The 16,103-nt window shown below is 36.6% G+C and overlaps 1 long non-coding RNA gene across 1 annotated transcript; it reads right to left on the bottom strand.

Moving 5' to 3' along the window:
- Positions 1-12,816: 12,816 nt before the first annotated feature.
- Positions 12,817-15,895, bottom strand: LOC123234906. Its single transcript, XR_006505358.1, has 2 exons — positions 15,792-15,895; positions 12,817-13,048 (listed from the first exon to the last, which is right to left on the bottom strand). It is a non-coding gene; the product is annotated as an uncharacterized LOC123234906 (long non-coding RNA).
- Between the last annotated feature and the right edge of the window lie 208 nt (positions 15,896-16,103).

Here is a 16,103-nt window from a genome sequence, read left to right as displayed (position 1 = left end):
TTGCCTATTCATGTACTTTGACCATTTGTTGATTGGAGGAATGGCTTGATTTTTTTGTAAATTTGACTTACTTCCTTATATATTTGGGAAATTAAACCTTTATCATATAGTTTTGTCATAAAAATGTTCTCCCAGTTTGTTGCTTTCCTTCTATGGTTGCATTGGTTTTGTCTGTACAAAACTTTTTAATTTGATGTAATCAAAGTCATTCATTTTAAATTTTACAATGTTTTCTATCTCTTGCTTGATCTTAAATTCCTTCTTACCCCTTAGATATGACAAGTATACTATTTTATATTCACCCAATTTATTTACAGTTTCACTCTTTATATTTAAGTCATTTATTCATTTTGAACTTTTCTTGGTATATGGTGTAAAATGTTGATTGAAATCTAATTTTTCCCATACTATTTTCCAATTTTCCCACCAGTTTTTGCCAAATAGTAAGTTCTTGTCCCCAGAGCTTGGGTCTTTGGATTTATCAAACACAAGCTTGATGAGGTCATTTACCCCTACTCCATTCCATTGATCCACTCTTCTGTCCCTTAGCCAGTACCATATTGTTTTGATGACCACTGCTTTAAAGTACAGTTTAAGATTTGATACTGGTAGGCCACCTTCCTTCACATTTTTTTTCATTAGTTCCCTTGATATTCTTGATCTTTTGTTCTTCCAGATGAATTTTGTTATAATTTTTTTCTAATTCTATAAAAAAAGTTTTTTGGTAGTTGATAGGTATGGCACTGAATAAGTAAATTAATTTGAGTAGGATAGTCATTTTTATTATATTAGCTAATCCTAGCCAGGAACAATTAATGTTTTTCCAATTATTTAGATCTAGTTTTAATTGTGTGAAAAGTGTTTTGTAATTATATTAGTATTTAACATCAAGAGATAGTTATTGTAAATTAAATCCTTTTGTCTCCACTTTATCAATTTTATCTTTTTCTCAATGTTTCAGCCTTGGTAGGAAAAAGACCTGAATGATAATATCACCAAAGTTATGTGCCTCACTTTTGAATCTCCATTCCAAGCCCTAATCTCCATATCTAGGGATCTATATCATGATAACCATATATAGTAACCATCATAGCCTGGATTTAGCTACCAAAGTAATTAGGAGTTTAGTGATGTCACTGAAAAGAAGTAATTAATAAATAATGATGAACCATAGATTTTATGTGTAACATGGGAGTTTTTATGAAAGAATATTTATTTCAAGATATAATCAAAAATATGTAAATATTCTCCCCTACTGGTAGGAAACATAATGCCCCCTCCTCTTTGGTATCATCTCAGGTTTGAGTTGGAAGAAAGAAAGTGAGGAAGAAGATTAGATTCATAACTTAGCTCAGTTTCCATAGAGTACAATCCCAATTTCAAGTCCAAAATCCACCTCACACTTGAGTACCAGGCATTCTGACTTCTCATGGCTTCAATGCCAGTCTTTGTGGGCTGCACAAACTTGTTTGTCAATCAAAGAAACATATCCCATGAGGTAGGGATCTCAGTGGGCTCCATATCAGATGATGTAGTTTCTCAAAACCAACTCATGTTAGAATTGGGCATGCTCAGAAAAGTCCCAGGTTACAAATAAATGGCAGAATCAGAAGTGACCCTACAGTACTGACTATTGAATATAAACCACCACTACCCATTTCACAAACGAAGAAGCTGAGATAAAAGAAGGAAAGGGGGTTCACACACTATCATCTTGACTGAAAGTTGTCATATTTCTAGTATCATCCACAAAGATTATCTAAATACTCATTATTTCATCTGTGAAGGAAAAGCAGGTTCTACATCTTCATTAGATCTTACATAGACCCAAGAACTGTGACTATCCCTGACTTTCAGGAAAAGCCAGTTTTTGTTGTTTGGAGACTGCTGAAGGATTAAACTGCAACCTCATGATTAACTGAGCCAAACATTTCTAGAGATACAAGACCAGATAAGGAAAGGAGTTGTGCCCTCGGGTATATGGATTAAATATATCAAACACATTGGTGTCATTGGAGTTTGGGCTAGAAATGTAACCCTTTAAGGCCTCTCTCTTAGGTCTTAAATTTTTTCCTATTTTGTCTGACCACCTCTCCACCAAACAGTCCTTCCTAGAAATAATTGCCCTTCCTACTAGGAATGGGAAGTCTACAGGACCTAAGCTTCTACCCTGACTTTAACACAAAGCCCAAAGATAATTAGCAAGGCTTTTCTGAGATGAGAGATCTCCAGGCTCCTGGTTATATTACTTTATTAAATGAGCACCAAACAATTTATTATTAAGCACCAAATATGTACTGGGCACTAGGGTACATAAAAAAGAATCATTGGGTTAGAGTTGCAATGTGCCTTAGGAGCTAGTTAGTGCAACCCCATCATTTTACAGATAAGGAAACTAAGATTTATAGAGATGCCAGTTACACAGATAGCTAATGATCATCGTGGGATCTGAATTCAAGTTCTTTGACATCAAATCTAGTTAGTTCCCTTTCTACTGTTTCCACTCCAAGAAAAGTTCTGAAGAGAGAGAAGGTATGGAAGAGTCCTTCTAATGGTATAGTTATTGATCTGCTAGTGGTATAGTTATTGATCTGGGCTATAAAGCATATATAGTTTAAATAGGCAGAGAGGAATCAGAGAGTCAAGAACACAGTTTTGTTGTGTATAAAATCCTGCAACCATATTTTCATGGGTTGCAAGCTGGCAGTTGCCAATATAGAACAGAGAACCTGGCAAAGGACCAAGGCCAGGTGCCAGGGTGACAGTTGAAGTAAGGGTATAAAAGGGGGTCCCCAGACCCCTGACTTTACTTCTTCTGACTCTGATCTTCAGGGTTTGGTAGGAAACGGTGGAAAAGTGGGCCCTGGGTGGTAAAGGGTGGTTTTGGGTAGATTCTTTAGTTAGGTAGGAACAACTACCATAGCTAGCCAATTTCAACAGCTCACTTGCAGACCCAACAACCCCTTTTGTAATCAAGTGACAAATTCTACTATCAAGACATCATCATCTGGCCCAGGGATTGGCAGCCCTAGGTCAGCAACCAAGAGTATCAGAGTTGAGATTGCCCTCAAGGCATTCTTATACTACTGCACCATAAGAAGACCTTCAGTATTTTATAAAAGTAGCTTAGTGAAATTAGTTATTCAAGATCTTAGCTTACCTCACCCACTTTCCAACTCCCTCTTGCCTGATCCAAATTATTACCAATAAACCCGTTTAACCTTCAAGATCTTTGAAGTCATTGCCTTTACCTTTACCAAAGGCCAAGTAACATCAGCAATCAAATCAGACTAATAGTTCCAGTGGACAAAGTTTATTAAACAGTTAGGTTCAGGAAGAGCCAGCCTCCTCCTGTTGACCACACCAACTGTCCAATAGAATTGTTTCCATTTGCCAAGGCAGAGGCACAGAATCCTGAGCTTAAAGGGGTCTTGGTTTTACTAGTGAGAGAGTTTCATCTGCCTCTCATTTAGCTTAGGTGCAATATCCCTGTTATACATATCAACTTCAACTCCTGCCTAAAGGCTCTGGATTGGCCTAATACCATCTACTACTCTTCCCCTGCATTGCAGCAAGCTCCCCTGAATTACAGTTTGCACATAAAATATCAGATGAGAAAATTCACAAAGATAGAAAATTCAAAATGAACAAGACATCTTTATGGATAAATGGTTCAATTTAGTGAATAGTTACATGTGTGCTGTAATGTTCAAAAAACATGAGATAAGGCTGGAAAGCAATGTTAGAGCTATATTGTAGAGTCTTGAATGCTAGGCTAAGGAATTTAGTCTTGAACACAATGGAGTCAGTAGATGGGGAAAAAATTGAAGATAAAAAAAAGGGAGGGAAGGAATAATGCAAATAAAGCAATTTTCTGGTAAAGTATGAAAGGAATTCATTGGAAAAGGCTCTGACAATGAGAAAAAATGATGACAAAGGGGGAAGAAGACCATAGAGGTTAAGATTGATAGATAGTGTCATGGAAACAATGAACATGAACTTAGTCTTCAAGAGATAGTAGAGGATAGAAGGGCCTAAAATGCTATAGTCCATGGGGTCAGCAAAGCCAGACATTACTGAATTTTGGAGCACTAAACAACACAAAAATGAAGAGAATTGAGTCAATAATGCATGTAGAGGGGGTGTGCCTTAGTAAGGAAAAGGGCCACCTCTTTTTCTGAACCTAAGGTATGAGAATTGATAGTAAAGGAAGATGTCTGTATCATGTGAGATAAAATGCACGGGAAAAGGGGAATTCTAAGCAAATATCCTCAATTTTCCAGTGAATTCTGAAGCAAGGTCTTCAACTGAAAGGGTGAGAGAAGGAAGTATCACAGAGAATTGAGGAAAGAAAAATTTGGAAGAAGTACTGTGAACAGTATTATAGAAAGTTTATCATGAATAGTAGAATAATTGTCTTCTCACAGTGAGGAATCAGTTGAGATTAGAAAGTACAATTTGTAGGAGAATCAATCAGTCAAAATAATTTTATAATTTCTTCTAGCTCTGTTCAATAACATGTGAATAGGAGAAAAGGAGATGAGTGGTGATTGGGAGTTGAGACCTGGCAAAGCATAATCAGTGATAGGTAAGGAAGCAAGGGAATAAAGGATATTTTGGGATTGTATTGGTTCACCAAAGACTTCAAATTCAGCTCTCCAAAACCTATTTCTAGTTATTTTTTCCTCTGGAATACACTATAAAAAGGGCATATAGAATGACAGAGAGAAAGGATAATTATGATATAAAAATGATGGACCCTAAATATATTGCAGAGACAACTAGAAAAAGTAATTAAAGAAGGTCAAGGTTATTGAACCAGTATCCAAGGTTCTCCTAATAGTATGAGGGCATTTGAAATAGGGAGCTATGATCCTACACCTGATATTCTATGCCTGGGAAGGGACATGTCTAATGGACCTCCAAAGTCTAGGGCCACTCCTTGTCAAAAGCACCTATTTGGGATCATATTTTCATTAATGGAAGACTTTCTAGAATTCCTAAGACTAAAAAGAAATCTACAGTCCAATATCTTGATCTCAAGCTTCTTCACAACTCCTTCTTCTGTTAGATTTGATTCTGGAAGACTAGAAGGGCAACAGATGCCTTACCTATCCTTGCCATCCTTGCTGAAATCTCTAATATTCCCTTCTCTTTTGGAACCCAGAAACCAGACTCTTGAGTTGTGCCTTAAAATAAGTAATATATTTCTACAAGGAGAGACGAGGAGAGAAACCAGTGGAAAGGCACTGAGGTAGGCTATAAGGTACCATGTATGAGGTTACGGTAATATAGAATAAGCTAAACAGTGTCTAATAGGATTGGACAGATAGGGAAGCTTACATTGTAAAGGATTTTAAGAGCAAATGAAAGCTTTTTTATTTAGCCCAGGGTCTGGTATTTAGTAATAAATGATTCTTGTCTGACTGACTTCTCTCACATAACTTACAAAATAACTTTCCTAAGGCAAATCAGTGTCGCTCATTTTTTTCAGAAACCTTCAATGGTTCCCTATTGCCTCTAGGATAAAATAGACACTCCTTAGCCTGATATATCCACAATCTGGTTCCATCTTGTTATAGACTCATTTCCTATTACTCCTACTCATACACTTGACAATTTAGTCAAACATACTTCTCGCTGTTCATGTACAATCACCTGCTTCCATGTCTTTCTACATTCTGTCTTCACGTTTTACTGATGGAATTGTTACTTACCATTCACATTCAGTTAGGCAACTCAGTTAGATGGGAACAGCAGAAATGATTGATGGATGATCCATGACTGCATACCTGGTACCAAACAAATTCTACTAACCCTACCGTTGTCATGAACTTACTCATGATTAGAGTATCCAGAAAGTACTGGGAGTCTGCTTTCCTTAGGTTAGCATTTTCCTAAAATCTCCAACTTCCTTGACTGTCCTGAGCAAAGAACTGAGCTTATAATTATCATCACTCAGACTTAGCTTATGGTTCTAGACAGGGCTAGTTTTCCTATAACTTCCTAATGTGCTATTTGGACTCCCAAGGAAGAAAAGAAATGAAAAATTGGGTGGTTAAAATGTGTATGCTTGTACCTTTTTATTAAGACCCTTAACTTTCATCTTAGGATCTATACTAAGTATCAGTTCCAAGTCATGAGAAATTAAACGTCTAGAGCATGTATATTTGTATCTTTTTATTAAGACCCTTACCTTACATCTTATAATCTATATTAAGTATCAGTTCCAAGTCAGAAGAGAGGTAAGAGCTAAGCAACTGGAGTTAAGTGACTGGATCCAGGGTCACGCAGCTACGAAGAATCTGAGGTCAAATTTGAACCCAGCACCTCAAGTCTCCCAACCTAGCTCTCTATCCACTGAGCCACCTAACTGCCTCTATATCTTTTTTATACTTTGTACATGAACAATAAAACTCATAGTTAGATTTAAGAAATATAGAACAACATTCCTAGTCAATGATATTCCTTAAACTGAAAGCTCAAACATGTAATGCACATAAAGAGATACAAAGTTGGCTAAAGATGAAAAAAACCTTATAGCCAATTAGAATTATTCGAGACTGAAACAAAAAGCCCTCATTGATTATATTATAGATTCAGAGCTAGAAGACATCTTGAAGCCTTTCTGGTTCAACCTCCTCATTTTAAAATTAGAAAACTGAAGCCCAGGGAGCTTAAGTGACTGCTTCAACATCACACAGGTAATATATCAGAGGTAGAATTCGAATCCAAGGCTTTTACTCCCAAAAGCAGTCCTCTTTTTACTATTCCTCACTGTGGACTCTCATTCATTAGAGTTCTAGTAAAAACTCGATGACCTCTTACAAGGGATCTTATCAAAGGGATTCTTATTCAGTGGTAGGTTATAAAAATTTCCTCCCAACTCTGAGATTCGTTGATTCTAAGTATTATAAAAGTTTATCCATTCATTTATTCATTTTTTCATTCAATAAATATTCATTAAGCATTTATTATCTGCACCATGCTCAGAATCAAGAGTGACATAAAAGTGAAGAACACATGATCCTTGCTAGGGACCTCAGAGAATGGGTCATCTAACTCTCACTTTATAGAGGAAACTGAGACCTAGAACAGATGAGTGGCTGGTCCAGGAAAACCGTCAAGACAGTCTGGCCTTGCAGGACTCACAGATCAAGGCTTTTTTCAACTCTACTACAGTAAATCCTCCTCATTCTTCACAATGACAGTAAATAGGGGGCAGCTAGGTGAATCTGTGGATTGAGAGCCAAACCTGGAGACAGGAGGTCCTGGGTTCAATCTGACCTCAGATACTTCCTAGCTGGGTGACCCGGGACAAGTCACTTAACTCCCATTACCTTGCCCTTACCATTCTTCAGCCCTGGTACCAATACACGTATTGATTCTAAGATGGAAAGGAAGAATTTTTTACTTAATAATATTAAAAAATAATTTTTCCTGATCAGAAAAAGGTCAGCAATTAGAACTGAGCCCTAGATTTCACTACAGGAAATTTGTCTCTTTCTCTAATTGACCACATACCCCAGGTCTGCTAGGCACTGGAAGAGGTTTGGGGAAGAAAGCTCTTTTGTTCCTTTAAGCCACCATTAAAGCAATTTTTAGGTACTGTAATCAAAGGGGAAAATATAAATGAAAATTTTTTAAAATTTTAAAGAGTTTAAAAATTTTAAAACTTTTGTTGTCTTTTGGAAATAGCAAATACCATCCCACATGTTCTAATTTCTTTTTCCATCCTGTCCTCAAGTTCCCAAAGAGAAGAAAAAGCAGAAGGAAAAAGGAAGATCAGGGCAAATCATGTTCACAGTCACTTGTCTGCACTGGGATTAAATAGGGTATTGAGGAGATGCTATGCAAATCCCTGGCTCTTCTGTCTCTAAGTAATGCATCACCCAGTTAGTCTGATAACTGGAATCCCTACTTAGGAGTATGGAGGTCAGGAAGAGTAAAAAAGAAACAACAATAAGCAATAGGTCAAATTTTTTCCCAAAAAGATGCAGTGTAAGCTATGGAACCATTACAATAGGTCGGTTGCTCCTAAGATGTTTCATGCCTGTATTCTATTCTCTTATGTTTTTCCATATTATATGTAGTTACAATTTTTAATAAACATTCTCTGAAATTTTACAATCCATGTTCTTACCCTCTTTCCCCACCCACTGTAAAAGTGAAAATTGGGAAAAGCCATCTAGAAGTGTATATATTTCTATGGACATGGGAAATGTATCAAAACTACATTTCCCGTGATCCAACTGGTTTCCGTTTCCGGGTCTTTGGGCTTGGGGAGGCTGAGGTCTTGACACAGGGAAGAGCTTAAATCTCCTGGGTTAGGAGGGAGTGGTCTCTTTTGCGAGTAGGCGCTTGGCCAGGAAACAGGAGACAGTAATGGAGGCGGCAGTTTTGAATGCTTACAAGCGCGTGGTCTGATAACTTTATCTATCAGCATGGCTTTAATTAAATTACTAATATATATATTTATACCAGCCTTTATCATTTTTAATATTTATACCACACACCACATTATGATATAGAGTATACATGTGCTCTCATGTAATACATATTTCCATGTTCATTATGTTGTAAAAGAAGACACATATGCTTACACCAGCAAAAATCCATGAAGGAAATGCAGTAGAAAATGGTATATGCTTCAATCTGCTTTCAGTCACCATCAGTTCCTTCTATGGAAATGGATAGCCTTTTTTTTTATCATAAGTTACTTAGAGTTGTCTTGGATCCTTGCTTTGCTGGTAATGTTTAAATCATTCACAGTTAATCATCCTACATTATTCATGTTAATGTATACAATGTCCTCCTGGTTCTGTTCACTTTATTTGCATTACTTCATATAAGTCTTTCCAGGGGTTTTTTTTGTGATCATCCTAGTCATCATTTCTTATGGCACAATAGTACTCCTTTACAATCATATGCCTCAACTTGTTCATCCATTCTACAATTAATAGACATTTCTTTAGTTTCCAATTCTTTGACACCATAAAAAGAGTTGCTAGAAATATTTTGGTACAGGTAGATCCTTTTCCTTTATCCTTTATCTCTTTGGGATAAAGACCAAATGGTATTGCTAGATCAAAGGGTACACACAGTTTTCCGGTCCTTTCATTCATGGACCAAATTGTTCTCCTGAATGACTGTATCAGTTGGCTCCACCAACAGTTTATTAGTGTTCCAGTTTTCCCACATTCCCTCCAACATTTATCATTTTCCATTTTTGTCACATTAGCCAATCTGATATGTTTGAGGTGGTATCTCAAAACTGTTTTAACTTGCATTCTCTAATTAATTGTTATTTGGAGCATTTTTTTCATATGACTAAAAATGCTTAACATTTTTTCATCCAAGAACTACCTGTTTATATCCTTTGACCTTTTATCAATTGGGAAATGACTTGTATTCTTAAAAATTTAACTCAGTTCTCTATATATTTGGGAAATGAAGCCTTTTTCAGAGACATTTACTATAAATATTTTTCCAAATTTTTTCTTTTCTAATCTTGATTGCATTAGTTTTTTGTGCAAAAATTACTCGCATTTAATGTAGACACCGTTTTCAATTTTATATCTTGTAGTGTTCTCTGTGTCTTGTTTGGTCATAAATATTTCCCTTATTCATAAGTCTGACAAGTAAACTAGTTTGTGCTACCTTGATTTGTTTATGGTATCATCCTTTATTTCTATATAATGTATCTATCTTGACTTTATTGTGGTATATAGTGTGAGATGTTAGTCTGCTTCTGCCATATTATTTTCTAGTTTTCCAATAATTTTTTGTCAAATAGTGAATTCTTCTTCCTAAAGCTTGGATCTTTGAATTCATCAAAGTCTAGATTACTGTAGTCATTAACTATTGCATGTTGAATATCTGATCTATTCCATTAATCCATTATTTATTTTCTTAGCCAGTACCAAATTGTTCTAATGATTATTGCTATATAGTACAGTTTGAGATCTGATACTGCTAGACAACCATCCTCTACACTTATTTTTCATCAATTCCCTTAAATTCTTGGTCTTTTGTTCTTCTGGATGACTTTTATCATTTTTTTCTAGCACTAAGAAATAATTTTTGGTTAGTTTTATTGGTATGGTATTGAATAGGTCAATTGATTTTGGTAGAATCATCACTTTCATTATATTGATTCTGTCCACCTCTGAACAATTAATGTCTTCCAATTGTTTAGATCTGACTTTCTTTGTATGAAAAGTGTTTTGTAGCTATGTTCATATAGTTTCTGGATTCGTCTTGGCAAGTAGAATCAGATATTTTATATTGTCTACAGTTATTTTAAATTGGATTTCTTTTTCTGTCTCTTACTGTTAGATTTTATTTATAGTATAAAGAAATGCTGGTGATTTGCATGGGTTTATTTTATAACCTGCAACTTTGCTAAAGTTGTTAATTGTTTCAATAAGTTTTTTGGTTGATTCTCTACAATTTTCTAAGTTATACCATTATGTCCTCTGTAAAGAGAGATAGCTTTCTTTCCTCATTACCTAATTTCTTCAATTTCTTCTTTTTCTCTTATTACTACAGCTGGCATTTCTACTATAATATTGACTAGTATTAGTAATAATGGGCATCTTTGCTTCACTCTTGATCTTATTGGGAATGCTTCTAGCTTATCCCTATTACAGATAATATTTACTGCTAAATATATATATACTTAATATGTATATTAATATAAAACATATAAATAAATATATACTACATATATTTAGGTATATTATATTTATCGTGTTAAGGAATATTCCATTCATTCCAATGTTCTCTAGAGTTTTGAATAGGAATGAGTGCTACATTTTGTCAAAAACTTTTTCTGCAACTATTGAAATAATCATATAGTTTCTATTGGCTTTGTTATTGAAATGGTCAATTTTCTGCAATTTCTTGACAAAGATTTTCCACCATTCTATATATAGGATGGAGGGGGAGCAAAGGGTTCATGCTTGTCCATCTTGGTCAGATATAGATCTAAAGAGGAGTCAGCTACATAGAGTGACATAGCTACAGTGTGGTATCAAGAGCACTGAATATTTAGGTTTAAATCCCATCTCTGGCACTTTTTGAGTTATATATCCTTTTATTATTTTTTGCTGCCACTGATTTGAGCAAATTTTCTCTCCAGTAGAATGCATCAAGTCCTTGAAAGATCCTCTAGCAATGAGAATCTTCCTCCTTGCTATCTTCTTCTGTCTAGTCCAGACTCTATCACGTAAAACTGTGGATTCCTCCCTGTCAGCTCAAGTAGGAAGTAGGTAGTCCATTGAAGGGTAAGGGAAGGGAGGAAAACACAAGCAAAGATGTAGTGAGAGAAAAGTGTGCTAGAGAAAATAAGGAATAATAAGGAATGAGAAATAAACACATGAGAAAAGAAAACTTACTCTGAAGTTCCATTCACTTAGTCCAATGACATCAAATTGAAGTAGAAACAGATCCCAAAAGGCCACTTATTGACTTATAAAAGTATAAATTAACATTATGTCATATTGTATTTTAGTTATTTCATTAACCATTAGGGAATTATATTTTAATCTGGCTCTGGTCCTAACCTCTAATTTAATTAAATTAAAATTTAAAATTATTTTAGTCAAATAAAAATTTGATTAATTAAAGTTTTAAAATCACTTTATAATTATCATTTTATCCTCACAACAACACAGGGAGGTAGGTGCTATTATTATCACATTTTATATCCAAAGAAATCAAAGCAGACAGAGGTCAAGTGATTTGCCTAGGATCACATAGCTAGTAAGTGCTTGAGGCAGGATTTGAACTTGAGTCATTCTGACTTAATGTCCAGTGCTCTCTCTATACCACTCCTAGCCATTTCTATAATAATGCTATGTTGTAATTCCTAATACATTAAATGTATGTTACATATGTATGTTTATAGATAGTACATATATATTCCACATAAACAAAAGCTTTTTGAAAATTCTTTACACTTTTTTAAAAATTTAAAAAGTTAAAAAAAAGTTCCTGAAGCCAAAATGTTTCAGAGATATTGAGCTAAGAAATAGAATAAAGAAATAAGAAAGTATACTGGGGGGGAGGAATTCACAAAAGGTTTCAAATTCTGTGATCAAGCTCTTTAACTTTTGTTAGCCTCCTGTTCTTCATTTGTCCAATAGCAGAATTGAGTAATATGATTTCTAAAATCTCTTCCAAGTCTAACATCATGCATCACTATATGTTAGCCTTGCCAAAGTACATTTATGTAGAAAAGGTGAGGAGTGCTTGGAGGGGAAGATGTTTAAACTGAAGAAATGAATCTCTAAATATGGGATTTCAGGCTTTATGGTAAATGGGAATGGAGCAGGAGGCAGATATTTTAGGATTGAGTTTCTCATGTTGCTCAAATCAGCAGACTTAGACAATCACCTACCACATATATTTGTGAGTCTGGCCATAGGTTGAGGGAAGGGAAATAGATTCACATGAGAAGGATTGTTCTAAACCTGAGACTGGTAAAAGAGTTGGGTTTCCTACAGCAGCAGCAGAGCAAATTAGGAAGCAGTAAGAGGACTCCCCCAACCTTAGCTGTGTACAAATGTACAAAAGAGAAGGGCTAAGTGTTCCCACCACCCTGTCACCCAGAAAAGAGCTATTGAATGGTCTTAGCTCTTGACCAAGGCAGAACCAGAACTCTAATCTAGTACTTGTCTTTAGACCAGACTCTCCTTTGCTCTCTACATTTCCTAACTTTCCTCACCTAGACTCCAACTCCCATAACCCTCTCCCTCCTTTTTACCACCTGGACCCCTCAGCAGAAGAAAATGAAGAAATGGGACTCAGAGAAGGGTTTTGCTTTTTTATTCAAGGCAGTGACAGTTGTACTTCCTCCATGATGCTCCAAGCAGAGATCTGGCTCTTCAGCATCCTCTTTGAGATGAACTATTCACACAGCACTGCATGCCATCAGGACAGATACCATCAATTGCCTTTTTGCAGCCTAATGATCTTGACTGGCAGGTTGCAGGAGGACATACACTACAGGAATACAGAGGTCTTTTCAGGGTTCCAGTGTCACCTAAAGTACAGATTGTATATCATATTTAGGTAAGAGAATGCCAACTCATTTTCTTTTAGGATTTGAGAGCTGTGAGTCAAAAATAAGCAAGCTTCAGAAAGGCTTACTAAAATTATGAGCCTACTTTTACTAGAATCTGTCTCCTTTTTCCATAGTTGTGGAAAATCTACTAGGAAGGCAGCTGGCTGGCACAGTGAATAGTGTTAGACCTGGAATGAAGAAGACTTATCTTCCTGGGTTCAAATCTGGCTTAGACATTGACTAGCTGTGTGATCCTAAGGAAATCACTTAACCTTGTTTGTCTTTGTTTCTTCATCTGGAAAATCAGATGGAGAAGGAAATGGTAAACCATTCTAGTATCTTTGCCAAGAGAACCTCAAATGGAGTCATAAAGAATTGAACATGACTGAAAAACAATGAATATTTTAATCTAGTATAATAAGTCTGAATCCAAAGGAAAAAAAATACTTAGTGGAAAAGGGGTTAAATGTTTCATTTCTCCCACTTCCCTCTTAAATATCTCCTCTGACTAGAATATTTAAGAACTAGCCCTCAAGTGTCCAGAGCGAACTTGGATTTCTTCTGAACTTGTGTGGAACTGTCCTTGGAGGAAAGAAATCTAACTATGTTTTCAGGGAACCACCTAATTTTCCTTTTAAATAGAAATTCAGAGACCTCTATATTCACATGTACTTCACCTAAGGGTTAGTTCTATCCATGTACTTTCAGGAGACAACAAGGCACTATCTGGACAAATCCAAGACAAAACTGTGAGGTTACTGAAGTTTTCTATTTTTTCCCTTTCCCTCTCTCTATTTTAACAATACCTCCCTCCCAACACCACCCCTTACATAAGCACCACACACACACACACACACACACACACACACACACACACACACACACATATCCACCATACTTTCTTCTACTTTACATGTTGCAGAAGGGAACTATTTTTGCTTAGGTTAAGAAACTGGCTTGAAGAGATTATCACTTGGAGTCAGAAGATCTGGGTTGAAAATTTAGCTCTGCCACGCTAATTGTGTGACCTTGGGTAATTAACTTAATTACTCAGGGTCTCAATATCCCCATCTGTAAAATGAAGGGTGGGACCTGATGATCTCTAAGATCCCTTCCAATCCTAAAAGAACCTTAGAGAATTGTCAAATTACCTGTAACCTGGGAAGGTATAACCTCACCAACTAGGAAACACATTGGAAACTGCCAGGCTCAAAGACAGCCACACAGCCTGAGCATGTAAGGAACTGGCCTACAGATCCCCAAAGAGAAGATGATGAATGCACTAGATCAATTGGCGGCAACCTTTTTGGCCTTGATAGCCATAAACGCCTGTGGAAGGAGGAGGATGGAGGCAGAAGACACTGGACTATGGGGCGGGGGCTGAAGGGCCCCCTGGGGCACATCCTGGGGCTCTGCCAGGACTGGCTGGTCAGGAGATGGAGCCAGATATGGCTCAAGAGCCATACTTTGCCGACCCCTGCACTAGATGATGGGAAGCTTTGGCAAGGAATGAAATGGAAAGCACTTTGAAGCACTTCCAGGACAAATGGGATGTGCTCTTCAGTTTTGTTCTGAGCCAGCCCTTGCCCCAGTTATTTTATATTCATGGAAGAGTCCCTTTAAACTTTTCTAAAATTAGAGGGCTTGGGTTCAAATCCCACATCTCTGAAAATTACTACTTATGTGACCTTAGATCAGTCACTGAATCTCTGTGGGCCTCAGTTTTTTCATCTTTCAAATGGCAGGTTTAGACTAATGGCCTTCCAGCTCTAGATCTATGACCTTACAACTTTATCATATTAAGCTGAAAGAAACATTAAGATCATCTAGTCCAAACCCTTTAATTTACTGATAAGGTAACTAAGGCCCAGAGAGAAAAAAATAATTTGTTCAAGGTCACATAGCTAGTAAATAGCAAAGATGGGATTTATACCCAAGTCCTCTCTTGTGGAGCCCAGAACTCTTTCCATTGTAACATTCCACATTTACCTTATTTGTTCCACCCACTGAATCTCTGTTTTTGGTAAAGCAGTTACAAGGCCAAGACTAGTGAATATCATTCCCTTGTCTCCTCCAACCCATCTAAAGGACAGGTTCTATAGGTAATATTCCCATTTAATAGATGGATAAACTGAAACTTTGAGTAATCAACTGACTTGACTATGATTCTGTGTTCAGCATAAAGATGGAGAGAATTTAAATTGTGGAGTTCACATTAGGGAGTTCCAGTCTTTTGAGTGAAATTAAATTAGGTCATTTCCAAAAAGTAAGAGAAAAGGAAGTTATAAGATGGGTAGGAAGTGGAGGTTCTGTGAGAAGTTTCAGAACAGCCAGTGTGCAAAATGATCCAGATGGGGGAGGACTAAAATTTGCTGGCCATTTCCAGGACCCTAAGGAAAAATATAAGCAGCAGATGGAACTAACCAAGAGCTTCACTGATGGGTGCCCTTCCTCCCCATCAAAGTCCTACTTGTCCCTGTGTCACTCTCCCCAGATTCAGAGTCAGCTTTTTTCCACAGAGTAAAAGGATGGACTAAATGATCTCTAAGTCTTTTCCCAGGGCTAATGATTGCTCTTCTCAGGAGGGGCTCAGTAGACCATCCCTCCCAAACATTTTCTATATCACAAAGATACTCTGGAGATTAAAGTTCCTTCCCCTGCTCCAAATTCCAAATATTCTGAAAAACCAACAGAGCCTGAGAACATTTACCCTGGACCTTACCTGATGTTGCCAGGGATAAGACAAAGACACCAATGAAGAGAAAATGCAGGAATCTCATTGTAGAAGTGTGACAGCTATCTCAGAAACCAAAGTTATAAGTGTTAATAGTCTCGGATGTCTAAAGTGAGGTGGGCAGAGAATCTCTGAGTTTATAGAGCTCTTATCTCCCCACAAAAGCAGAACTGATGTAATATCACCCAAGCCTTTCTGAAATTCAGAAACCACACCACTGGCAAGCCAAGAAATTAACAAATGTCTGTTTGACCACTTGACCTAACCTAGAACCACAAATATAATTCAGCATCAATATTT

The sequence above is a fragment of the Gracilinanus agilis genome, chromosome 2 (assembly GCF_016433145.1).
Source record: "Gracilinanus agilis isolate LMUSP501 chromosome 2, AgileGrace, whole genome shotgun sequence".
NCBI lineage: Eukaryota > Metazoa > Chordata > Mammalia > Didelphimorphia > Didelphidae > Gracilinanus > Gracilinanus agilis.
The sequence above is the reverse complement of the archived record's forward strand: the minus strand, read 5'-3'. Positions and strand labels throughout refer to the sequence as shown.